The following is a 27,329-nucleotide window of genomic DNA, read 5'->3' as shown; positions in this document are numbered from 1 at the left end:
ACAATTGAAAGATTTTACCAGACCCACTCCCATAATATACATTCTAATAGATCAAAATTAGTCAGAAAGTTTTCAGGAAGGAGAAACTGTCCTCATGCAGAATAGGTTGTTGTTATATAATCCTTCAGTTCAGTTTACTTCAGTAGCTCATTCTTGTCCAACTCTTTGCGACCCCATGAATCGCAGCACGCCTGGCCTCCCTGTTCATCACCAACTCCCGGAGTTCACTCACACTCATGTCCATCGAGTCGGTGATGCCATCCAGCCATCTCATCCTCTGTTATCCCCTTCTCCTCCTGCTCCCCAATCCCCCCCAGCATCAGGGTCTTTTCCAATGAGTCAACTCTTTGCATGAGGTGGTAAAAGTATTGGAGTTTCAGCTTTAGCATGAATCTTTCCAATGAACACCCAGGACTGATTCTTTTAGGATTGACTGGTTGGATCTCCTTGCAGTCCAAGGGACTCTCAAGAGTCTTCTCTAACAGCACAGTTCAAAAGCATCAATTCTTCGGCACTCAGCTTTCTTCACAGTCCAATTCTCACATCCATACATGGCCACTGGAAAAACAATAGCCTTGACTAGACAGACCTTTGTTGGCAAAGTAATTCTTAGTACAGAGTAAAACCTGAGTTGTTTGCTGTGTAATCATCAGTTCCAGGCTGAAAGAAATGTTTTATATGACTAAGACTAAGGAATGTAGAGAGAAAAAAAAAAAAAAAAGACCCTTGACTTTTCCTCCTCCTTGAGAGCCCCAGACCCCTTTCTCCTCCTCAGGGACACCTGACTTCTCATCATCCTCCCTAGGAATTGACTCTTTTATCATTGAGGAGGAAAATAATATTCCATCTTCTTAGTTTAGAATTTTAGGAACTTAAATTATATATCGCCGAAGAATCGATGCTTTTGAACTGTGGTGTTGGAGAAGACTCTTGAGAGTCCCTTATACTGCAAGGAGATCCAACCAGTCCATTCTAAAGGAGATCAATCCTGGATGTTCATTGGAGGGACTGATGCTAAAGCTGAAACTGCAATACTTTGGCCACCTCATGCGATGAGTTGACTCACTGGAAAAGACTCTGATGCTGGGAAAGGTTGGGGGCGGGAAGAGAAGGGGGCGACGGAGAATGAGATGGCTGGATGGCATCACCGACTCTGTGGACATGAGTTTGAGTGTACTCCGGAAGTTGGTGATGGACAGGGAAGCCTGGCGTGCTGTGATTCATGGGGTCGCGGAGAGTCGGACATGACTGAACGACTGAACTGAACTGAACTGAACTGAAATTATTATTGCTGTACTTTTAGAAAAGTTTATTTAAGTAGGCTGGAATCAAGATTACTGGGAGAAATATCAATAACCTCAGATATGCAGATGACACCACCCTTATGGCAGAAAGCGAAGAACTAAAGAGCCTCTTGATGAAAGTGAAAGAGGAGAGTGAAAAAGTTGGCTTAATATTCAGCATTCAGAAAAGTAAGATCTGGTCCCATCACTTCATGGCAAATAGATGGGGAAACTAAGGAAACAGTAACAGACTTTATGTTTTGGGGCTCCAAAATCACTGCAGATGGTGACTGCAGCCATGAAATTAAAAGACATGTATTCCTTGGAAGAAAAGTTATGACCAGCCTAGACAGCATATTGAAAAGCAGAGACATTACTTTTCCAACAAAGGTCCGTCCAGTCTATGATTTTTTTTTCAGTAGTCATGTATGGATGTGAGAGTTGGACTGTAAAGAAAGCTGAGCGCTGAAGAATTGATGCTTTTGAACTGTGGTTTTGGAGAAGACCCTTGAGAGTCCCATGAACAGCTAGGGGATCCAACCAGTCCTAAAGGAAATCAATCCTGAATATTCATTGGAAGGACTGAGGTTGAGGCTGAAACTCTAATACTCTGGCCACCTGTCGTGAAGAACTGACTCATTAGAAAAGACCCTGATGTTGGGAAAGATTGAAGGCACGAGGAGATGGGGATGACAGAGGATGAGATGGTTGGACGGCATCACCCACTTGATGGACATGAGTTTGAGCAAACCCCGGAAGTTGACGATGGACCAGGAGGCCTGGAGTGCTGGAGTCCATGGGGTCGCAAAGAGTTGTACACAACTGAGCAACTGAACTGAACTGAAAATAGGCTAATGAATAATTTAAGATTAAGACTCCATGGAAAGTATACTTTACTAAGGTAAAAATAAAGAGCAAGAATACCCTGAGATATGTGTTAAAAATGAGAATAAGCAAAAGTTATAAAAATGACCTGGTTTTCAGAATTTGGTATTTAATAGAGATGTGAGCCTTCCCCCAAATTGTAGAAAATAATTTGATATGTTTTTTCTAACCATTTTAAAAATATCTAAAGATTTTTTAACTTGACAGTTATGTATGTATTACTCCAAAATAGTTTTGCAAGTTGAGCAATGGTAGATACATATATCCTTTGCTTTTCTAAAGTTTGTTTCATTCCACTTAGCTTTTATGAAAGACCTACATCATTATTTATTTTTTCTAATCAAAGGAAATCCAAAAAAGGATTTTCCCTTTTATGCACAAAGGCAAAGAGTGAAAATAGTGTTCAGTGTTTGTATTTTTGTGAGCTGTTATAGAGGCAGCATGCAACTAGAGTAGCACCACAAAGCTCCTTCCCCGGGAACTACACTGAGCATCTCAGTGATCAAGACACCACAGCTTACAACTGTGTCTGTAAGCATCTGAGCTTTTTCTTGTTTTTTCTTTGCATCCCTTAGCAAGATGTACCCTAAGGTAACTGCTGCTTTGCCTTATGCCGTGTCAACCTACGAAAGGTTTCATAGGAATGCTCCGTTTTGGAAGAAGGAAAACCTGATGTATTTTACTTTGGTGCACACTTCAATCAAGCAAATACAATTGTAACTATATTCATATTGGTAAATACTATGTAATTGAGAGTTGCTGACACTTTTTTTTCCCAAAAAGTTACCTATTCTTTATTGCTGCATTTTTGCTAAAAATAAAAATATATAGTAAAAAGACACTATATTAGTCAAGGACATGCTATGTGAACTCATATGCTTACTTTCCCCACCCTGTATTCGGAATTATGTTATCATCATATGGCTCACAGGAAATTTTTCTTTTATACATAGGATATAAAACTTAGAGTTATAATAAATCTAAAGAAATACCATCAACCAAAACCACTTTGTGCTGCTTTTCTGTGTAATTTATTTTTTGAGTTCCAAATAAAAGTGAACATTGTAAATATCACTGACAAGATTTGCACAAGACCCGGGTGGGTCCTATTTTCTCACAGCTAAAGAAATCATCAGTGATCTTTGCTGACACTTCACTATTCTGGCTTATTTCCCTCCAAACCATCTGTAAATACTACTCCTTTTGTAGGCCCCCTTCTGAATCTTTAGCTGGGACTCTGTTCATTTTTGTAATGAATTTATATAGGATGTGTTGATGTGATCTTAACAAAAACTCTGTTGTAGCAAGGGAGAAGCTAGGAAGAAAAAATGGATTTCTTTGTTCAAAGCAGAACAAACCTGATGGTTTTACAAACTGCAGTAACTAAATAATATGTCATTGATTCCAGTGTGAATAATGAAGGTGTTCAGGGACTGCTCTTCTCATATGAGGTTTCAATTTCCAATATTTAGCAAACTGGATACTTGCCATGGTAATAATCACTTCATGTGGGTCACAAACCACTTCAAAGTAAAGAAACAGTATAATGGAAAATACTTTCACGAACAGTTCATGAAACTGAATAAATGGAACATACATTTATATCTTATAACATCAAATATCATATTTGTTAACAGTAACATTACAATTGCAGTGGACTCAATACATCCTCTTTAAACATGTCTTTTTAAATTTATACAGAATATCATATGACTGTATTCACCTTCACCATAATCACTTATTGGGTTGTAACTCAAGTAAGGTAGAAAGTTTTGAAATTACCCATGAGACATATTTTGATAATTTATATAAAAAAGTATCATGTTGTTTACTATAGAAATCTTAAGCCAAAAGCTTTAAAGTATATATATATATTTTTAATTCAAGTATATATATATATATATTATTCCACAAAACATTTTTTACCATTTAGAATCTATTCTGATTTGAAATACTACAGAGAAAACAACGCTATCATTTTTTAAAAGAGCTTCTTCAATGTTTATACGGTCAATAAAATTAAAACTCTGCTAATATCTAACTAGCAATTCATTAGTTTTATCACTTTTCGCATACTCAATAATGGCATGATCACATAGGTTAGTAAAATAAGCAGAGAAGGCTAGACAATATGGAGAGTATAGAAACCTAACAACACCTGTTCAACTTAAAGGAAATTAAATTTAATACACAAACAAATAAAAAAAAAAAAAGCCCAATTCAGGAGTTGAGTTTTGTGGAAAGGAGTGGCCATCAGATTTACATGACAACCATTTCTCCTGGGTTTGAAAAGAGAAGACACTTCAGTTCAGTTCAGTTCAGTCGCTCAGTCGTGTCCAAATCTGCGACCCCATGATCACAGCATGCCTGGCCTCCCTATCCATCACCAACTCCGGGAGTTCACTCATACTCATGTCCATCGAGTCAGTGATGCCATCCAGCCATCTCATTCTCTGTTGTAGCCTTCTCCTCCTGCCCGCAATTCCTCCCAGCATCAGAGTCTTTTCCAGTGAGTCAACTCGTCGCATGAGGTGGCCAAAGTATTGGAGTTTCAGCTTTAACATCAGTCCTTCCAATGGACACCTAGGACTGATCTCCTTTAGTATGGACTGGTTGGATCTCCTTGCAGTCCAATGGACTCTCAAGAGTCTTCTCCAACACCACACTTCAAAAGCATCATTTCCTCAGTTATCAGCTTTCTTCACAGTCAACTCACATCCATACATCACCATTGGAAAAACCATAGCCTTGACTAAACGGACTTTTGTTGTCAAAGTAATGTCTCTGCTTTTTAATATGCTGTCTAGGTTGGTCATAACTTTCCTTCCAAGGAGTAAGCGTCTTTTAATTTCATATCTGCTATCAGCATCCGCAGTGATTTTGGAGCCCAAGAAAATAAAGTCTGACACTGTTTCCACTGTTTTTCCATCTATTTCCCATGAAGTGATGGGACCAGATGCCATGATCTTTGTTTTCTGAATGTAGAGCTTCAAGCCAGCCTTTTCACTCTCCTCTTTCACTTTCATCAAGAGGCTTTTGAGTTCCTCTTCACTTTCTTCCATAAGGGTGGTGTCATCTGCATATCTGAGGTTATTGATATTTCTCCTGGCAATCTTGATTCCAGCTTGTGCTTCTTCCAGCCCAGTGTTCCTCATGATGTACTCTACATATAAGTTAAATAAACAGGGTGACAATATACAACCTTGACATACTCCTTTTCCTATTTGGAACCAGTCTGTTGTTCCATGTCCAGTTCTAACTGTTGTTTCCTGACCTGCATACAGGTTTCTCAAGAGGCAGGTCAGGTGGTCTGGTATTCCCATCTCTTTCAGAATGTACCACAGTTTATTGTGATCCACACACTCAAAGGCTTTGGCATAATCAATAAAGCAGAAATAGATGTTTTTCTGGAGCTCTCTTGCTTTCTCCATGATCCAGCAGATGTTGGCAATTTGATCTCTGGTTCCTCTGCCTTTTCTAAAACCTGCTTGAACATCTGGAATTTCACGGTTCACGTATTGCTGAAACCTGGCTTGGAGAATTTTGAGCATGACTTTACAAGTGTGTGAGATGAGTGCAATTGTGCGGTAGTTTGAGCATTCTTTGGCATTGCTCTTCTTTGGGATTGGAAAGAAAATTGACCTTTTCCAGTCCTGTGGCCACTGCTATGTTTTCCAAATTTGCTGGCATATTGAATGCAACACTTTCACAGCATCACCTTTCAGGATTTGAAATAGCTCAACTGGAATTCCATCACTTCCACTAACTTTGTTCGTAGTGATGCTTTCAAAGGCCCACTTGACTTCACATTCCAAGATATCTGGCTCCAGGTGAGTGAATACATCATCATGATTATCTTGGTCTTGAAGACCTTTTTTTGTATAGTTCTTCTGTGTATTCTTGCCACCTCTTCTTATTATCTTCTGCTTCTGTTAGGTCCATACCATTTCTGTCCTTTATCGAGCCCATCGTTGCATGAAATGTACCCTTGGTATCTCTAATTTTCTTGAAGAGATTTCTTGTCCTTCCTATTCTGTTGTTTTCCTCTATTTCTTTGCACTGATCACTGAGGAAGGCTTTCTTTTTTTTTTTAATGTAATTAATTTATTTTTTATTGGAGGCAAATTATTTTACAATATTATATTGGTTGGTTTTGCCATACATTGATATGAATTTGCCCCGGGTTTACATAAGTTCCCCCTCCTGAACCCCCCTCCCACCTCCCTCCTCCCTTTATCCTCCCTCTGGGTCATCCCCGCATGCCAGCCCCGAGCATCTTATAACATGCATTGACCCTGAACTAGTGATTCGTTTCACATATGACAACAGAAAAAATGCTCAACATCCCTCATAATCAGAGGAAGGCTTTCTTATCTCTCCTTGCTATTCTTTGGATCTCTGCATTCAGATGCTTATATCTTTCCTTTTCTCCTTTGCTTTTCGCTTCTCCTATTCACAGCTATTTGTAAGGCCTCCTCATACAGCCATTTTGCTTTTTTGCATGTCTTTTCCATGGGGATGGTCTTGGTCCCTGTCTCCTGTACAATGTCACCAACCTCCCTCCAGAGTTCATCAGGTACTCTATCTATCAGATCTTGTCCCTTAAATCTATTACTCACTTCCACCATATAATCACAAGGGATTTGATTTAGGTCATATCTGAATGGTCTAGTGGTTTTCCCTATTTTCTTCAATTTACGTCTGAATTTGGCAACAAGGAGTTCATGATCTGAGCCACCGGAGAAGGCAATGGCAAGCCACTCCAGTACTCTTGCCTAGAAAATCCCATGGATGGAGGAGCCTGGTAGGCTGCAGTCTGTGGGGTCGCTAAGGGTCAGACACGACTGAGCGACTTTACTTTCAATTTTCACTTTCACACATTGGAGAAGGAAATGGCAACCCACTCCAGTGTTCTTGCCTGGAGAATCCCAGGGAAGGGGGAGCCTGGTGGGCTTCCATCTATGGGGTCACACAGAGTCGGACACGACTGAAGTGACTTAGCAGCAGCAGCAGATCTGAGCCACAGTCAGCTCCTGGTCTTGTTTTTGCTAACTGTATAGAGCTTCTCCATCTCTGGCTGCAAAGAATATAATCAATCTGATTTTGGTGTTGACCATCTGGTGATGTCCATGTATCAAGTCTTCTCTTGTGTTGTTGAAAGAGGGTGTTTGCTATGAGCAGCGTTTTCTCTTGGCAAAACTCTATTAGCCTTTGCCCTGCTTCATTCCGTGCTCCAAGGCCAAATTTGACTGTTACTCCAGGTGTTTCTTGACTTCCTGCTTTTGCATCCCAGTCCCCTATAATGAAAAAGGACATCTTTTTAGGATGTCAGTTCTGAAAGGTCTTGTAGTTCTTCATAGAACTGTTCAACTTCAGCTTTTTAGCATTACTGGTTGGGGCATAGGCTTGGATTACTGTAATATTGAATGGTTTGCTTTGGAAACGAACAGAGATCATTCTGTTGTTTTTGAGATTGCATCCAAGTACTGCATTTTGGACTCTTTTGTTAGCCATGATGGCTACGCCATTTCTTCTAAGGGATTCCTGCCCACAGTAGTACATATAATGGTCATCTGAGTTAAATTCACCCATTCCAGTCCAGTTTAGTTCACTGATTCCTAGAATGTCTACGTTCACTTTTGCCATCTCCTGTTTGACCACTTTCAATTTGCCTTGATTCATGGACATAACATTCCAGGTTCCTATGCAATATTACTCTTTACATCATTGAATCTTGCTTCTATCACCTGTCTCATCCACAATTGGGTATTGTTTTTGGTTTGGCCCCATCCCTTCATTCTTTCTGGATTTTTTTCTCTACTGATCTCCAGTAGCATATTGGGCACCAACTGACCTGGGGAGTTCCTCATTTAGTATCCTATCATTTTGCCTTTTCATATTGTTCATGGGGTTCTCAAGACAAGTAAAGTGAAGTGGTTTGCCATTCCCTTCTCCAGTGGACCACCTTCTGTCAGACCTCTCCACCATGACCTGCCCATCTTGGGTGGCCCCACACGGCATGGCTTAGTTTAATTGAGTTATACAAGGCTGTGGTCCATGTGATCAGATCGACTAGTTTTCTGTGGTTATGATTTCAGTGTGTCTGTCCTCTGATGTTCTCTTGCAATACCTACCATCTTATTTGGGTTTCTCTTACCTTGGTTGTGGGATGTCTTTTCACGGCTGCTCCAGAAAAGTGCAACCACTGCTCCTTACCTTGGACGAGTGATATCGCCTCACAGCCATCCCTCCTGACCTTGAACATGGAGTAACTCCTCTCGGCCATCACACATTTGAAGAAATGGTATATTTGGCATTAATTTTTATTTTCTAATGTTTTAGTTGAAATATGGGCTGCTTTATTTTAATGTGATATTGCTCAGCTCTCTTTTTCTCTCAACTCATTTTCTGGGTTTTATCACAATATTTATGACTACAAAGTGGAGAGTTGTGAAGATCATTTCTATTCTACCTACCTTTTATTATAGGTGAGAAAGCCAAGGCCTAGAGGTGTTAAATGCTTTTACTCAATATCCAATAGTCAGACTAAACTGAAAGTCTTTTAATTCAAGCAAAGTTCACAAATACATGTGAAACATAAACACAAAACTGGCACATGACATGTGTTCATTTATTACATTAACTAGTAGAAATTTCTCTCATTGGGGATTATGCCTTAATTGTTCTTAACTCTTGATTCTTCACTAAGTCTGGCTGATATTTATCAAGTAAATAAAAATAAAATTTTATTAAATTTGAAATTTTTGATATCTTTAAAAATTTAGAAGTTTTTGGCAAAAATTAACTTAATGAGATTGAGATTGTGCTTCCTGATATATTTAGTGATCTTCTTTACACTAGGCTTAACTCAATTTTCCTCTATATTTTTACATCAAATTTTGTTTAAATATTCAAAAATTAAAAAAAAAATAATGTGCTATTAAAAAAAAAATGATTACAGTCGTCACTCAGTACCCATGGAGGATTGGTTCCAAGATCCTTCATGGATAGTAAAATGCATGGATGTTTATGTCCCACATTTGGAATCACCATTTCCACAAATATGAAATCCACAGATACAGAGGGATGACAGTGTGCATTCTACACAGAATTATTCCTGAATAAAGTAGATTCAGTAGGACACAGACATAGTGGTGGGGCATATCTCTCTTAAAGACAGCTCCAGAGACTGTGGAATTGAAACAGAAAGGGAGGGGCTGTGAGTACTTGTAGTTGCATTGGACAAGAAATATGGTCTGAGCGTTGATATGATCTATTGATGCTCAGAATAGCATGGAGATGTTAACTTGGCATTTATCACCCTTACCAGTGATAACCGAGGCAGTTCACTGAAGCACATGCTCCAGATTTTTTAAATGACCTGTGGAAACTTGATAGGCAGTAGGAAATATAAGTCAATATCTATAGAAATGGAAATTAAGCAGTGCAATTAAATAATGATTTAATTGAAAAAGCCAGTATATTATTTGAACAGATATTCAAATTCTGATTTTACCTTGTTCCTTAGTTTTATCATCTGAAAAAAATGGCAAAAAAAAAAATAGAATATCAGTTCAGTTCAGTTCCGTCGCTCAGTCATGTCTGTCTCTTTGTGACCCCATGGACTGCAGCATGCCAGGACTCCCTGTCCATCACCAATTCCAAGAGTTTACTCAAGCTCATGTCCATTGAGCCAGTGATGCTATCCAACCATCTCATCCTCTGTAATCCCCTTCTCCAACCTAAAATGTTTCACAGCATCAGGGTCTTTTCAGATGAGTCAGTTCTTTGCCCCAGGTGCCAAAGTATTGGAGTTTCAGTTTTAGCATTAGTTCTTCCAATGAACACCCAGGACTTATCTCCTCTAGAATGGACTGGTTGGATCTCCTTGCAGTCCAAGGGACTCTCAAGAGTCTTCTCCAACACCACAGTTCAAAAGCATCAATTCTTCGACGATCAGCTTTCTTCACAGTCCAACTCTCACATCCATACATGACCACGGGAAAAACCATAGCTTTGACTAGACGGACCTTTGTTGGCAAAGTAATGTCTCTGCTTTTTGATATGCTGTCTAGGTTGGTCATAACTTTCCTTCCAAGGAGTAAGCGTCTTTTAATTTCATGGCTGCAATCAGCATCCACAGTGATTTTGGAGCCCCAAAAAATAAAGTCTGACACTGTTTCCACTGTTTCCCCATCTATTTCCCATGAAGTGATGGGACCAGATGCCATGATCTTTGCTTTCTGAATGTTGAGCTTCAAGCCAACCTTTTCACTCTCCTCTTTCACTTTCCTCAAGAGGCTTTTGAGTTCCTCTTCTCTTTCTGCCATAAGGGTGGTGTCATCTGCATATCTGAGGTTATTGATATTTCTCCTGGCCATCTTGATTACAGCTTGGGCTTCAACCAACCATGGCATTTCCCACGATGTGCTCTGAATATAAATTAAATAAGCAGGGTGACAATATGCAGCCTTGATGTACTCTTTTCCCAATTTGAAATCAGTCCATCCATGTCCAATTCTAACTGTTGCTTCCTGACCTGCATACAGATTTCTCAGGAGGCAGGTCAGGTGGTCTTGTATTCCCATCTCTTTCAGAATTTTCCACCATTTGTTGTGATCCACGGAGTCAAAGGCTTTGGCATAGTCAATAAAGCAGAAATAGATGTTTTTCTGGAATTACCTTGCTTTTCTGATGATCCAACAGTTGTTGGCAATTTTTTCACAGGTTCCTCTGCCTTTTCTAAATCCGGCTTGAACATCTGGAAGTTCTCAGTTCACATATTGTTGAAGCCTAACTTGGAGAATTTTGAGGATTACTTTGCTAGTGTGTGAGATGAGTGCAATTGTGTGGTAGTTTGAACATTCTTTCGCATTGCCTTTCTTTGGGATTGGAATGATAACTGAGCTGTTCCAGTCCTGTGGCCACTGCTGAGTTTTCTAAAATTACTGGCATATTGAGTGCAGCATTTTCACAGCGTCATCTTTTAGAATTTGAAAGAGCTCAACTGAAATTCCATCATATCCACTAGCTTTGTTCATAGTGATGCTTCCTAAGGCCCACTTGACTCCAGGATGCCTGACTCTAGGTGAGTGAATACAACATCACTGTGGTTATCTGGGTCATGATGATCTGTTTTGTATAATTCTTCTGTGTATTCTTGCCATCTCTTCTTAATATCTTCTGCTTCTCTTAGGTCCATACATTTTCTGTCCTTTATTGTGCCCATCTTTGCATGAAATTTCCCTTGGTATCTCTAATTTTCTTGAAGAGATCTCTAAATGTACCAATGATAAGACAGAGATTGATAGAGTGTCTCAAAAAACAGGTCCAATCATATGTTGTCTACAAAGGACCCTTTTTAAATGTAAGGACACATGTACATTAAAAGATAAATGATTAAAACATATATAATATGATTTACTAATTAAAAAAAATCAGGATTGGCAACTTTAATTTCAGACAGTGTAGTCTTCAAATCAGTGGATCTAAAATGAAATGATACAAATGAACTTACAAAGCAGAAAGATTTGAAAATGAACTTGTGGTTGCCAGGGTGAAGGGTTAGTTAGGGACTTTGGAAAGGTCATATACATACAGATATATTTAAAATGGATAACCAATAAGGACGTATTGTTAAGCACATGGGACTCCACTCAGTGTGATATGCCAGCCTGGATGAGAGCGGGGTCTCAGGAGAGAATGGGTATGTACAGCTGAGTCCCTAGCTATTCACCTGAAACTATCACAGAATTGTTAATTGGCTGTACCCAAGTGTCAGACTTTATTTTTTTGGGCTCCAAAATCACTGCGGATGCTGATTGTAGCCATGAAATTAAAAGATGCTTACTCCTTGGAAAGAAAGTTATGACCAACCTAGAGAGAATATTAAAAAGCAGAGACATTACTTTGCCAACAAAGGTCCGTCTAGTCAAGGCTATGGTTTTTCCAGTGGTCATGTGTGGATGTGAGAGTTGGACTGTGAAGAAAGCTGAGCGCCAAAGAATTGATGCTTCTGAACTGTGGTGCTGGAGAAGACTCTTGAGAGTCCCTTGGACTGCAAGGAGATCCAACCAGTCCATTCTGAAGGAGATCAATCCTGGGTGTTCATTGGAAGGACTGATGCTAAAGCTGAAACTCCAATACTTTGGCCACCTCATGTAATGAGTTGACTCACTGGAAAAGACTCTGATGCTGGGAAGGATTGGGGGCAGGAGGAGAAGGGGACGACTGAGAATGAGATGGCTGGATGGCATCACCAACTCGATGGACATGAGTTTGAGTGAACTCCGGGAGTTGGTGATGGACAGGGAGGCCTGGCGTGCTGTGATTCATGGGGTCGCAAAGAGTCGGACACGACTGAGTGACTGAACTGAACTGAATACAAAATGAAAGTTTAAAGTTTGAGGGAAAAAAATAAAAGCTATCAGGGATAAAGGGGGGCATTATTAATGATAAAAGGGTCAATCCCCCAAAAGACATGACAATTCTTGTTTTCTAATTTTTAAAGCCATGAAATGTTTAATGTGTATGTATTTAATAAGAGAGTGTCAAAATGCATAAAGTGAAGTCTGATAGAACTGACAGGAGAAATAGAATAATCCACTATTTTATTTGGAGATTTCAACACCTTTTCAGGAATATATGGATCCAAATAATAGAAAGTTAGAAATGACATAGCTTAATTCAATCACACTATCAATCATATCAATGAAATGGATATACACTTAATACTTTGTTCAACAATAACAGAATAAACTTTCTAGTGAGGTTGATAAAGAACACTAACCAAGACATATCACATTATGGAACATAAAACATACCTTAACAAATTTAAAATAATATAAGTTATGCAATGGCTGCTGTAAGACCGCAATGGAATTAAACTAGAAATTGACAATAGAAATATAACTGGAAAACCCCCAAATACATGTAAATTAAACAACATTCTTCTAAATAACACATAGGTCAAAGAAGAACTTTCAAGAAAAATATATTTTGAACTAAATGAAAAAGAAAACCTTTTTCTACAACCTTTCAGAATTTGTAGAATGAAGCAAAAACAGTGATTCACTGGAAAGTTATAGCATTGAATATATTTATTAGAAAAAAGAAAGCTCTAAACTCAATAATCTAAGCTTTAACCCTAGAGAATTAAAAAAAACAAGAGCAAATTAAATCCAAAGTAAGTGAAAGAAAATAAAAATCTGAACATAAATCAGTAAATTGAAAACAGTAAGCCCATAGTGAAAATCAATGAAATCAAAGCTGGTTCTTTGAAAGCATCACTAACATCGATAAGTGTTTGGCCAGACTAAGAAAAAAGGGAGAGAACATGAATGAATAATATGAGAAATAAAAGAGAGAACATCAATACAGATTCTATGAACTTTAAAAGATAAGAAGAGAAGAATACTAACAGCGCTCAAAGTCTTTAGGAAGAAGTTATATCAGTTATCTAAAATCCCTTTTAGAATGTAGAAGCTGAAGAGTTATAACCCATTTTATGAGCCCAGCCTGACTCTAATAATCAGAAAATACATTATAAAAAACTACAGACCAATGCCTCTCATGAACATAAATGCAAAAATCCTCAACAAAATATTATCAAATTGATCTAATAGTATATAAAAATAATTATACACCATAATCAAGTAGAATTTATTCCAGATATGCAAAGTTGACTAACATTTGAAAGTCAATAAATGTAATCATTATATCAATAGACTAAGAAAAATCAAATTATTATATCACTATGCAGAAAAAAGAATTAAAATACAATACACATTTATGAATTAAAAAACTCAGTAAAATAGGAATAGAGGGGAACTTTCTCTACTTGATAATGAATATTTACAAAGAAACCTACTTCTAGCATCATCCCTCATGGGGAGAAACCACAAGTTTTCCCACTATTGATCAGGAACAAGGCATGGATGTCCCCTTTCATCACTGCTTTTATCTTTCAGAGGGTTAATGAATAAATGAACTGTGAGTACATTCAGACAATGGAAGCATATTTAATGCTAAAAGAAATGTATTATCAAGTCACAAAAAGACAGGTAGTGAACATGCATATTACTAAGTGAAAAAAACTGAAAATGTACATATTATATGATTCCATCTGTATAATAATCTGTAAAGGGTAAACTATAGGGAGAATAAAAGAAAGAACAGTGGCTCTCAAGAGGTTAATTGGGAGGCAGGGGTCAATAGGCAGAGCACAGAGAGTTTATAGGGAAGTCAAAATATTCTGTATGATACTACAATGATGGATATATCTTATTATAAATTCACCCAAACCCCTAAAATATACATCGAGAGTGAACCTTAATATAAACTATGGAGTTTGGGTGATAAACATGTGTTAATATAAGTTTTTAAACTGTAACAAATGAGCCACTTCGTTTGGGGATATGGATAATAGGAAAGGCTATGCATATGTGGAGACAGGAGGTACCTACTATATCTCTGTACCATCCTCTCAATTCTGATGTGAACTTAAAATTGTTCTAAAAAATTGTCATTAAAAAAATCTTACTCGTTTTATCCATTTAATTAGCAAATAGTTAATTTATTTAAAAAATCCATGATATTCTAGGATCCAAGCCAGATTTCATGTTACAATGAAATGAAACACTCAAATATTTTTAGTTCTCATGGGTAGATAGATATAATTTTTGCTCTGATGAGAAAGAATGATTCGGGTGTCTATGATTTCCTCATGCAGTAAAATTCTGTTAATTTTGTTCTTATTTTAAAATTCTGTGTTAGATTTGCTCTTTGCCTAAAGCTTTTAGCAGCATTGTTGTAGTTGTATTTGGTCACTACTCATGTCTCTTTGCATACCCATGACTGTAGCATGCCACTCTGCTTTGTCCTCTATTGTCTCTAGGATTTGCTCAAATTCATGTTCATTGAGTCCATAATACAATATAATCATCTCTTTCTCTGCCATCCATTTCTCCTTTTGCTTTCAGTCTTTCCTAGCATCAGGGATTTTTCCAATGAATCAACGCTTCATATTAGGTGGCCAAAGAATTGGAGTTTTAGCAACAGTTCTTCCAATGAATATTCAGGATTGATTTCCTTTCAGTTGAGTTCAGTTCAGTCGCTCAGTCCTGTAAACTATTTGCAACCCCATGAATCGCAGCACGCCAGGCCTCCCTGTCCTTCACCAAATCCCAGGGTCCACCCAAATTCATGTGCACCGAGACGGTGATGCCATACAGCCATTTCATCCTGTCATTGACTTCTCTTTCTGCCCACAATCCCTCCCAGCATCAGGGTCTTTTCCAATGAGTCAACTCTTTGCATGAGGTGGCCAAAGTATTGGAGTTTCAGCCTCAGCATCAGTCCTTCCAAAGAATACCCAGGACTGATCTCCTTTAGAATGGACTGGTTGGATCTCCTTGCAGTCAAGGGATTCTCAAGAGTCTTCTCAAACATCACAGTTCAAAAGCATCAATTCTCTGGAACTCAGCTTTCTTCATAGTCCAATTTTCACATCCATACATGACCACTGGAAAAGTCATAACCTTGATTAGACGGACCTTTGTTGGCAAAGTAACATCTCTGCTTTTTAATATGCTATCCAGTTTGGTTATAAGTTTCCTTCCAAGGAGTAATTGTCTTTTAATTCATGACTGCAATCACCATCTGCAGTGATTTTGGAACCCCCCCAAAATAAAGTCTGACACTGTTTCCACTGTTTCCCCATCTATTTCCCATGAAGTGATGGGACCAGATACATGATCTTAGTTTTCTGAATGTTGAGCTTCAAGCCAACCTTTTCACTCTCCTCTTTCACTTTCATCAAGAGGCTTTTTAGTTCCTCTTCACTTTCTGCAATAAAGGTGGTGTCATCTGCGTATCTGAGGTTATTGATATTTCTCCCAGCAATCTTGATTCCAGCTTGTGCTTCTTCCAGCCCAGCGTTCCTCATGAGGTACTCTGCATAGAAGTTAAATAAGCAGGGTGACAATATACAACCTTGACGTACTCCTTTTCCTATTTGGAACCAATCTGTTGTTCCATGTCCTGTTCTAACTGTTGCTCCCTGACCTGCATATAGGCTTCTCAAGAGGCAGGTCAGGTGGTCTGGTATTCCCATCTCTTTCAGAATGTTCCACAGTTTATTGTGATCCACACAGTCAAAGGCTTTGGCATAATCAATAAAGCAGAAATAGATGTTTTTCTGGAACTTTCTTGCTTTTTCCATGATCCAGCGGATGTTGGCAACTTGATCTCTAGTTCCTCTGCCTTTTCTAAATCCAGTTTGAACATGTGGAAGTTCACGACTCACGTATTGCTGAAGTCTGGCTTGGAGAATTTCGAGCATTACTTTACTAGTGTGTGGGATGAGTGCAATTGTGCGGTAGTTTGAGAATTCCTTGGCATTGCCTTTCTTTGGGATTGGAATGAATACTGACCTTTTCCAGTTTTGTGGCCACTGCCGAGTTTTCCAGATTTGCTGGCATACTGAGTGCAGCACTTTCACAGCATCATCTTTCAGGATTTGAAATAGCTCAACTGGAATTCCATCACCTCCACTAGCTTTGTTCGTAGTGATGCTTTCAAAGGCCCACTTGAATTCACATTCCAAGATGTCTGGCTCTAGGTGAGTGATCACACCTTCGTGATTATCTTGGTCATGAAGATCTTTTTTGTACATTTCTCTGTATTCTTGCCACCTCTTCTTAATATCGTCTGCTTCTGTTGGGTCCATACCATTTCTGTCCTTTATTGAGCCCATCTTTGCATGAAATATTCCCTTGGTATCTCTAATTTTCTTGAAGAGATCTCTAGTCTTTGCCATTCTGTTGTTTTCCTCTATTTCTTTTCATTGATAGCTGAGGAAGGTTTTCTTATCTCTCCTTGCTAATCTTTGGAACTCTGCATTCAGATGCTTATATCTTTCCTTTTCTCCTTTGCTTTTCACTTCTCTTCTTTTCACAGCTATTTGTAAGGCCTCCTCAGACAACCATTTTGCTTTTTTTGCATTTCTTTTCCATGGGGATGGTCTTGATCCTTGTCTACTGTACAGTGTCATGAACCTCTGTCCATAGTTCATCCAGCACTCTATCAGATCTAGTCCCTTAAATCTATTGTCACTTCCACTGTATAATCATAAGGGATTGATTTTGGTCATACCTTAATGGCCTAGTGGTTTTCCCTACTTTCTTCAATTTCAGTCTGAATTTGGCAATAAGGAGTTCATGATCTGAGTCACAGTCAGCTCCCGGTCTCGTTTGTGCTGACTGTGTAGAGCTTCTCCATCTTTGGCTGCAAAGAATATAATCAATCTGATTTCGGTGTTGAACCTCTGGTGATGTCCATGTGTAGAGTCTTCTCTTGTGTTGTTCGAAGAGGGTGTTTGCTATAGGATTAACTGAATTTAACTCTTTGCAGTGCAAGCGACTTGTAAGAGTCCTCTCTAGCACTTCAATTCGAAAGCATCAATTCTTCAATATTCAGTTCTTTATGATCCAACTCTCACTTCCTTACATAGCTACTGGAAAAATCTTTGACTATATACAACTTTGTCTACAAAATGATAGCTTTGCTTTTTAATATGCTGTCTAGATTTGTCATAGCTTTCTTTCCAAGGAGCAGGCATCTTTTAATTTCATGGTTGAAGGCATCATCTACAGTGATTTGGGAGCCCCGGAAAATAAAATCTCTCACTGCTTCCACTATTTCCTGTTTTATTTGCCATGAAGTGATGGGACCTGTTGCAATGATCTTAGTTTTTTCAGTGTTGAGTTCCAAGCCAGCTTTTTCACTCTCCTCTTTCACCCTTATCAAAAGGCTTTTTCGTTCCTTTTCACTTATCTGAGGTTGTTGATAGTTTTCCTGGGAATTTTGATCCCAACATGTGATTCATCCAGCCAGGCATTTTTCATGATATTTTCTGCATATGAGTTAAGCAAAAAGGGTGATAGTACACAGACTTGTCATATTCTTTTCCCAATTTTAAACCAGTCAGTTGCTCCATGTACAATTTTAACTGTTGCTTCTTGACCCGCATACAGTTTTCTCAAGAGACAGGTAAAAGGTTCTAGTACTCCCATCTCTAGCATTAAAATATTTAATGAAGTTGATATTTCTTCCACATAACTATTGCCACTTCTGATATTAATGGGAATATGGATTTTTCCTCCCACCCCCCACCCTCAGCTTTAGAAAGCTTTCCTCAATAATCATACTCATGTAGCATACCTTGATATTCTTGAGTTTTACAGTCAATATTGTAGGTTTTCCAGAAGAGTTATGAGTGACTATCTTTCAGTGGTTGTATAAAGCACAAATACCTGGTATGTATTTCAGTGGCTTGATGTAACACAAATCAAAAAGAAATGTGGCTGTTTCTTACCTGTCTTTTTGAAAATTTGTTGGTTATGAGCTTTATCAATAAAATAACTCATTGGAGAAAAATTATTTTCCTGTAAGTCAAGTGTATACTCTGAACTAAAAATTGTTCCTAGTATTCCTAGGAGAAATTAGCTTCTTTAATTTTTGACCAAAGTTATTTTACATATCCTATTCAGCACTATTTGTGCTGTACAATACTATAAAACTTGAAGCCTTAGTTACAAAAAAATGGTAAAAACAATAATTTTGGAGAAAAATAATAAAAAGAAAATTCCTTTCACCTAGGTTCTGTTTCTATATGGGAGTTCATCATTCCTGGAAGACAGAAAGTTTTATGGACCATAAAACGTGTTTATGGTCTTTAAATTTCAAAGGTATTTTGCCATAATAACGCTTTTCACTGTAATTGTATAATCGCTTTTTTTTTTAAACTGGGAAAGATATTGTTAGATATATTAACAGTAGAATTCTTCTAGGATTAAGCAGTTTAAGTGATAAACACCTCAACTTCAGCAAATTTCTTACAGATTTTATTTCAGTTCAGTTCAGTCGCTCAGTCGTGTCCGACTCTCCACGACCCCATGAATCACAGCACGCCAGGCCTCCCTGTCCAACACCAACTCCCGGAGTTCACTCAAACTCATGTCCATCGAGTCGGTGATGCCATCCAGCCATCTCATTCTCTGTAGTCCCCGTCTCCTCCCACCCCCAATTCTTCCTAGCATCAGACTCTTTTACAGTGAGTCAACTCGACGCATGAGGTGGCCAAAGTATTGGAGTTTCAGCTTTAGCATCAGTCCTTCCAATGAACACCCAGGATTGATCTCCTTTACATTAGGCTAAATAAATAATTTTATTTGAAAAAAATTATTAAAGTATTTCTTCCAAGAGTTTATATGCAAATTTATTATTTTTAAAGCTATTTATTTTTGCAAATAATAAAACTGAAGATTGTTAATATATTATTTAATTTGTATAAAAAGTCATTGAGGTGAACATAAGATATTCAGTGAGATTCAATAGGAAGTTCAGGGACCTCTAAATTGTTAAAGTATAATTAGGAAAAGAAATATTCTAAATATCAAAGTATTAATTTGATAAGTCCAAAAGTAGTAGGCGCTTAGTTATATGAAGAAAAGGTCTAAAGTGAAGGTAAATATTTAGAAAATTGAGATTGAGGTGAGTCTTAAAGGAGTCAGGGTATCTATCATAAAATTTGATATTTTATAATTTTTATAAAGATAATATATTTCTGATGCATTTGATAGAAATCAAGTAAATATAACTTTAAATCACATAAATATAATTCTTATGAAGTTGGGATTTTCATTAAAATCATTATCAACTATGTTATAATCCATGACTTAAATGTATCCTCAAATGCAGCTGATTTTTGCCTGTGATATGTCTCTGAATTCTGTTCTTTCTGCTAACTATTTTCAGAATACCCATCTCATCTAGAATATTGCTATGGCCTTCAGCTGAGTTTCTGCTTCCCTTGCATGCCAAGTAAAGGAAAACTGTGCTATATATGTTATATTGTGCCCTTTTTGTTAAGAAGTCCTGGCTTTATGTCTTGTCTCATTATTAATTTGCTCGGTAATATTGGGCAAATTACTTAATGCCTCTGCAAATCGAGGATTAAAGATGTCATATCCTCCATAGGATTATAAATATCAATTTCAATAATAGAAATAGAGTCCTTAGTCATGGCATATAATAACCAATGATTTATTCACTATTATTACTATACACTAGAAAAATATGAAGATACTAGACACATTTGAGTGGGAAAGTGACATAGTCACCGTTCTTTAGATTATCTGATCACAGACTCTTAGATAGATTGATGTAAAGAGTCCTAGCTATAAATCCATTTAAAAGTTGATATAATATCTCAGGCAAAAGATGATTGTTTTAGCTCAGGCAGCCATAACAAAATGCCATAAACAGTAGCTCAAACAATGGACATTTATTTTTCTCATAGTTCTAGAGGCCAAAAGGTCTGAGATGAGAATACCAATGTAAGTCAGTTTTGGGGGAAATCTCTATTCCTCAATTGTAGGTGACTTCCGTCTTGCTAATGTGCTCACATGATCTCTCTCTCTCTCTTTATTTTCTTTTTTTTTTTTACCCCAGCTAAGAAAGAAACTACTCTAATGTGTCTTCTTACATTGGATCTTTCGGTTCAGTTCAGTTGCTCAGTTGTGTCCGACTTTTTGAAACCCCATGGACTGCAGCACCCCAGGCTTCCCTGTCCATCACCAACACTTGGAGCTTACTCAAACTCAAGTAAATCCAGTCAGTGATGCCATCCATCCATCTCATCCTCTCTCATCTCTTTCTTCTCCCACTATCAATGTTTCCCATTATCAGAGTCTTTTCAAATGAGTCAGTTTTTCACATCAGGTGGCCAAAGGATTGGAGCTTCAGCTTCAACATCAGTCCTTCCAGTGAATATTCAGGACTGATTTTCTTTAGGATTGATGGTTTGATCTCCTTGCAGTTAAAGCGATTCTCAAGAGTCTTCTCCAACACCACAGTTCAAAAGCATAAATTCTTCAGTGCTCAGCTTTCTTTATAGTCCAACTCTCACATCCATACATGACTACTGGAAAAAAATATAGCTCTGACTAGACAGAATTTTGTTGGCAAAGAAATGTCTCTGATTTTTAATATGCTGTCTAGGTTGGTCATAGCTTTTCTTCCAAAGAGCAAGTGTCTTTTAATTTCATGGCTGCAGTCACCATCTGCAATGATTTCTGAGCCCCCCCAAAATAAAATATGTCACTGTTTCCATTGTTTCCCCATCTATTTGCCAAGAAGTGATGGGACCAGATGCCATGATCTTAGTTTCCTGAATGTTGAGCTCTAAACCAACTTTTTCACTTTCCTCTTTCACTTTCATCAAGAGGCTCTTTAGTTCTTCCTCGCTTTCTGGCATAAAGGTGGTGTCATCTGCATATCTGAGGTTATTGATCTCTCTCCTGGCAATCTCAATTCCAGCTTGTGCTTCATCCAGCCCAGCATTTCTCATAATTTATTCTGCATATAAGTTAAATAAGCAGGGTGACAATATACAGCCTTGACACACTCCTTTCCTGGTTTGGAGCCAGTCTTTTGTTCCATGTCCAGTTTTAACTGTTGTTTCTGACGTGCATATAGATTTCTCAGAAGGCAGGTAAGGTGGTCTGGTATTCCCATCTCTTTAAGAATTTTCTAGAGTTTGTTGTGAGCCACACAGTCAAAGGCTTTAAAGTAGTCTATAAAGCAGAAGTAGATATTTTCTTGTAACTCTCTTGCTTTTTCAATGAGATCACATTAGATCTTGGCCCCATATATATGATTCCATTTAACCTTATTTACTTGCTTATAAGCCCTATCTCCAAATATGGTCACACTGGGGGTTAGGTCTTCAATATATGAATGTGAAGGGTGCACAATTCAGTTTGTTGCATTAATGAAATCCTAAAATAAAGTTTGACAGTGGGAATGAGACGAGAAAATAAATAGGAGAGGTGGCTTAATTTTGTTAAAGGCAGAATTTGACATTTATCTGGCAAGGCAAATGAAGATAAGAATCGAGGTGAGGGTCACTTCAAAATTGCTATGTAGATGACTGAAAGAAAGTGATGCACTTACAGAAATTAAAATGGAAGAGACGCAATTTGGTATTAGGATGGTGATGGCTTTAGTTTTCAAATTCATGTTTGTACTAATCTCTGACCATAAGCATTCTATTAGAGCCTTCTAAATAAATGGTGAATAAGAGATGATCTTCTATTCAAGGAATGCATAGTCTAATGAATTAGTGACTAGAACTTAATAGAAAAATCAGGGCTAGAGTTTGTGGATTCACATTTATTGAGATGTTAGTGGAAATCATACATTTGGCAATGACATGGCATGAAATATGGAGGATGATTTGCTCAATAGCTCCAAATTGTTCTAAACAGTAATTTTCTACAGTAAATGTTTTGCACAAGAAATTAATTTGTGTATAAGTAAAACTTTAAAAAAATTTAAGAAAAATAACTTCAAAACTACTTGAAATTAAAAGATGCTTACTCCTTAGAAGGAAAGCTATGACCAACCTAGATAGCATATTAAAAAGCAGAGACATTACTTTGTTAACCAGCGTCTGTGTAGTCAAGTCTATGGTTTTTCCAGTGGTCATGTATGGATTTGAGAGTTGGACTGTGAAGAAAACTGATTAGCAAAGAATTGATGCTTTTGAACTGTGGTGTTGGAGAAGACTCTTGAGAGTCCCTTGGACTGCAAGGAGATCCAACCAGTCCATTCTAAAGGAGATGAGTCCTGGGTGTTCATTGGAAGGACTGGTGCTAAAGCTGAAGCTCCAATACTTTGGCCACCTCATGAGAAGAGTTGACTCACTGGAAAAGACTCTGATACTGGGAGGGATTGGGTGCAGGAGGAGACGGGGATGACAGAGAATGAGATGGCTGGATGGCATCACCGACTCAATAGACATGAGTTTGAAAGAACTCTGGGAGTTGGTGATGGACAGGCAGGCCTGGCGTGCCTGGGATGGCAGAGTCAGACACGGCTGAGTGACTGAACTGAACTGAAGGTAAATATAGACATTTTAACTCTAGTAAAATGAAACAAAAGTCAATCTTTAATTAAAATTTGTCTATAAAGGGTGATGCTGTCTCATGCTTCAGGTATTATATGTTGTGTGTTATATGTCTATTCATATGCTTATATCTATCTTTTTTCCTTTGCCTTTCACTTCTCTTTTGTTAACAGCTATATGTAAGGCCTCCTCAGACAACCTTTTTGCCTTTCTTTTTATTGGGGATGGTCTTGATCTCTGACTCCTGTACAATGTCACGAGCTGCCATCCATATTTCTTCAGGCACTCTATCAAAAATAATCCCTTAAATCTATTTGTCACTTCCACTGTATATTCATAAGGGATTTGATTTAGGTCATAACTGAATGGAGTAGTGGTTTTCCCTGCTTTCTTCAATTTAAATCTGAATTTGGCAATAAGGAGTTCATGATCAGAGCCACAGTCCACTCCCAGTCTTGTTTTTGCTGGCTGTATAGAACTTCTCCATCTTTGGTTGCAAAGAATATAATCAATCTGATTTTGGTGTTGAACATCTGGTGATGTCCATGTGTAGTCTTCGCTTGTGTTGCTGGAAGAGGGTATTTGCTATGAATGGTGGAAAAACTCTATTAGCCTTTTCCCTGCTTCATTCTGGACTCCAAGGCCAAATTTGCCTGTTACTCCAGGTATTTCTTGACTCCCTACTTTTGCATTCCAGTCACCTATAATGAAAAAGACATTTTTTGGGGGGGGGGGTTTAGTTATAGAACATCTTGTAGGTCTTCATAGAACTGTTCAATTTCAGCTTCTTCAGTATTAGTGGTTGGGGCATAGACTTGGATTACTGTGATATGGAATGGTTTACCTTGGAAAGGAACAGAGATCATTCTGTCATGTTGAGATTGCATTCAAGTACTGTATTTCAGATTGTGTGGTTTACTATGATGGCTACTCCATTTCTTCGAATGATTTCTTGCCCACAGTAGTAGATATAATGGTCATCTGAGTTAAATTCACCCATTCCAGTCTATTTTAGTTTGCTGATTCCTAAAATGTCGATGAAAAGGAGGGGACTGGAATGCAAAAGTAGGAAGTCAAGAAACACCTGGAGTGACAGGCAAATTTGGACTTGGAGCATGGAATGAAGCAGGGCAAAGGATAATAGAGTTTTGCCAAGAGAACACACTGGTCATAGCAAACACCCTCTTCCAACAACACAAGAGAAGACTCTACACAAGGACATTACCAGATGGTCAACACCGAAATCAGATTGATTATGTTCTTTGCAGCCAAAGATGGAGAAGATCTATAAAGTTAGCAAAAACAAGATAGGAGCTGACTGTGGCTCAGATCATGAACTCCTTATTGCCAAATTCAGATGTAAATTGAAGAAAGTAGGGAAAACCACTAGACCATTCAGATATGACCTAAATCAAATCCCTTATGAATATACAGTGGAAGTGAGAAATAGATTTAAGGGACTAGATCTGATAGATAGAGTGCCTGAAGAACTCTGGACGGAGGGTCGTGACATTGTATAGGAGACAGGGACCAAGACTATCCCCATGGAAAAGAAATGCATAAAAGCAAAATGGCTGTCTGAGGAGGCCTTACAAATAGCTGTGGAAAGAAGAGAAGTGAAAAGCAAAGGAGAAAAGGAAAGATATAAGCATCTGAATGCAGAGTTCCAAAGAATAGCAAGGAGAGATAAGAAAGCCTTCCTCAGTGATCAATGCAAAGAAAGAGAGGAAAACAACAGAATATGAAAAACAAGAGATCTCTTCAATAAAATCAGAGATTCCAAGGGAATATTTCATGCAAAGATGGGCTCGATAAAGGATAGAAATGGTATGAACCTAACAGAAGCAAAAGATAATAAGAAGAGGTGGCAAGAATACACAGAAGAACTGTACAAAAAAGATCTTCACGAGCAAGATAGTCGTGATAACGTGATCACTGACCTAGAGCCAGACATCTTGGAATGTGAAGTCAAATGGGCCTTAGAAAGCATCACTACGAACAAAGCTAGCGGAGGTGATGGAATTCCAGTTGAGCTATTTCAAATCTTGAAAGATGATGCTGTAAAAGTGCTACCCTCAATATGCCAGCAAATTTGGAAAACTCAGCAGTGACCACAGGACTGGAAAAGGTCAGTCTTCATTCCAATCCCAAAGAAAGGCAATGCCAAAGAATGCTCAAACTACCGCACAGTTGCACTCATCTCACACGCTAGTAAAGTCATGCTCAAAATTCTCCAAGCCAGGCTTCAGCAATATGTGAACCGTGAACTCCCAGATGTTCAAGCAGGTTTTAGAAAAGGCAGAGGCACCAGAGATCAAATTGCCAATATCCGCTGGATCATGGAGAAAGCAAGAGAGTTCCAGAAAACCATCTATTTCTGCTTCATTGACTCTGCCAAAGCCTTTGACTGTGTGGATCACAATAAACTGTGGTACATACTGAAAGAGATGGGAATACCAAACCACCTGACATGCCTCTTGAGAAACCTGTATGCAGGTCAGGAAGCAACAGTTAGAACTGTACGTGGAACAACAGACTGGTTCCAAATAGGAAAAGGAGTACATCAAGGCTGTATATTGTCACCCTGCTTATTTAACTTATATGCTGAGTAAATCATGAGGAACGCTGGGCTGGAAGAAGCACAAGCTGGAATCAAGATTGCTGGGAGAAATATCAATAACCTCAGATATGCAGATGACACCACCCTTATGGCAGAAAGTGAAGAGGAACTCAAAAGCCTCTTGATACACATGAAAGAGGAGAGTGAAAAGGTTGGCTTGAAGCTCAACATTCAGAAAACAAAGATCATGGCATCTGGTCCCATCACTTCATGGCAAATAGATGGAAAAACAGTGAAGACAGTGTCAGACTTTATTTTTTGGGCTCCAAAATCACTGCAGAGCTGATTGCAGCCATGAAATTAAAAGACGCTTACTCCTTGAAGGAAAGTTATGACCAACCTAGATAGCATATTAAAAAGCAGAGACATTACTTTGCCAACCAAGGTCCATGTAGTCAAGGCTATGGTTTTTCCCGTGGTCATGTATGGATGTGACAGTTGGACTGTGAAGAAAGCTGAGCGCCAAAGAATTGATGCTCTGAACTGCGGTGCTGGAGAAGACTCTTGAGAGTCCCTTTACTGCAAGGAGATCCAACCAGTCCATTCTAAAGGAGATCAGTCCTGGTTGTTCATTGGAGGGACTGATGCTAAAGCTGAAACTGGAATACTTTGGCCACCTCATGCGACGAGTTGACTCACTGGAAAAGACTCTGATGCTGGGAAAGGTTGGGGGCGGGAAGAGATGGGGATGACAGAGAATGAGATGGCTGGATGGCATCACAGACTCTGTGCACATGAATTTGAGTGAACTCCGGGAGTTGGTGATGGACAGGGAGGCCTGGCATGCTGTTTTTCATAGGGTCGCAGAGAGTCGGACACGACTGAGCGACTGAACTGAACTGAACTGAACTGAAAATGTCGATGTTAACTCTTACCATCTCCTTTTTGTTCACTTCCAATTTTCCTTGATTCGTGGACCTAACAATCCAGGTTCCTGTTCAATATTGCTCTTTATAGCATTGGACTTTACTTAGATCACCAGTCACATCCACAACTGGGTGTTGTTTTTTCTTTGGCTCAGTCTTTTCACTCTTTCTGGAGTTATTTCTCCACTGATCTCCTGTAGCACATTGGGCGCCTATGGACCTAGGAAATTCATCTTTCAGCGTCCTATCTTTTTCCCTTTTCATACTGTTCATGGGGTTCTGAAAGCAAAAATACTGAAGTGGTTTGCCATTCCTTTCACCAGTGGACCATGTTTTGTCAAAACTCTCCACAATGACCAATGCATCTTCAGTGGCCCTCACGGCATGGGTCATATTTTCATTGACTTAGACAAGGCTGTGGTCCATGTGATCAGATTGGTTAGTTTCCCGTGATTGTTGTTTTCAGTCTGTCTGTCCTCTGATGGAGAAGGATAAGAGGTTTATGGAAGGTTCCTGATGGGAGAGCCTGACTGAGGGGGAAATGGGTCTTGTTCTGATGGGCGGGTCATGTTAAGTAAATCTTTCATCCAATTTTCTGTTGATGGGTCGGGCTGTGTTCCCTCCCTGTTATTTACCTGAAGCCAAACTATGATGGAGGTAAGAAGATAATGGCAACCCCCTTCAAAAGTGCATGCATGCACTAC

This window comes from Moschus berezovskii, chromosome 4 (assembly GCF_049115385.1).
Source record: "Moschus berezovskii isolate FMDL1 chromosome 4, NW_MosBer_1.0, whole genome shotgun sequence".
Taxonomy (NCBI): domain Eukaryota; kingdom Metazoa; phylum Chordata; class Mammalia; order Artiodactyla; family Moschidae; genus Moschus; species Moschus berezovskii.
This window is presented reverse-complemented; position numbering follows the sequence as displayed.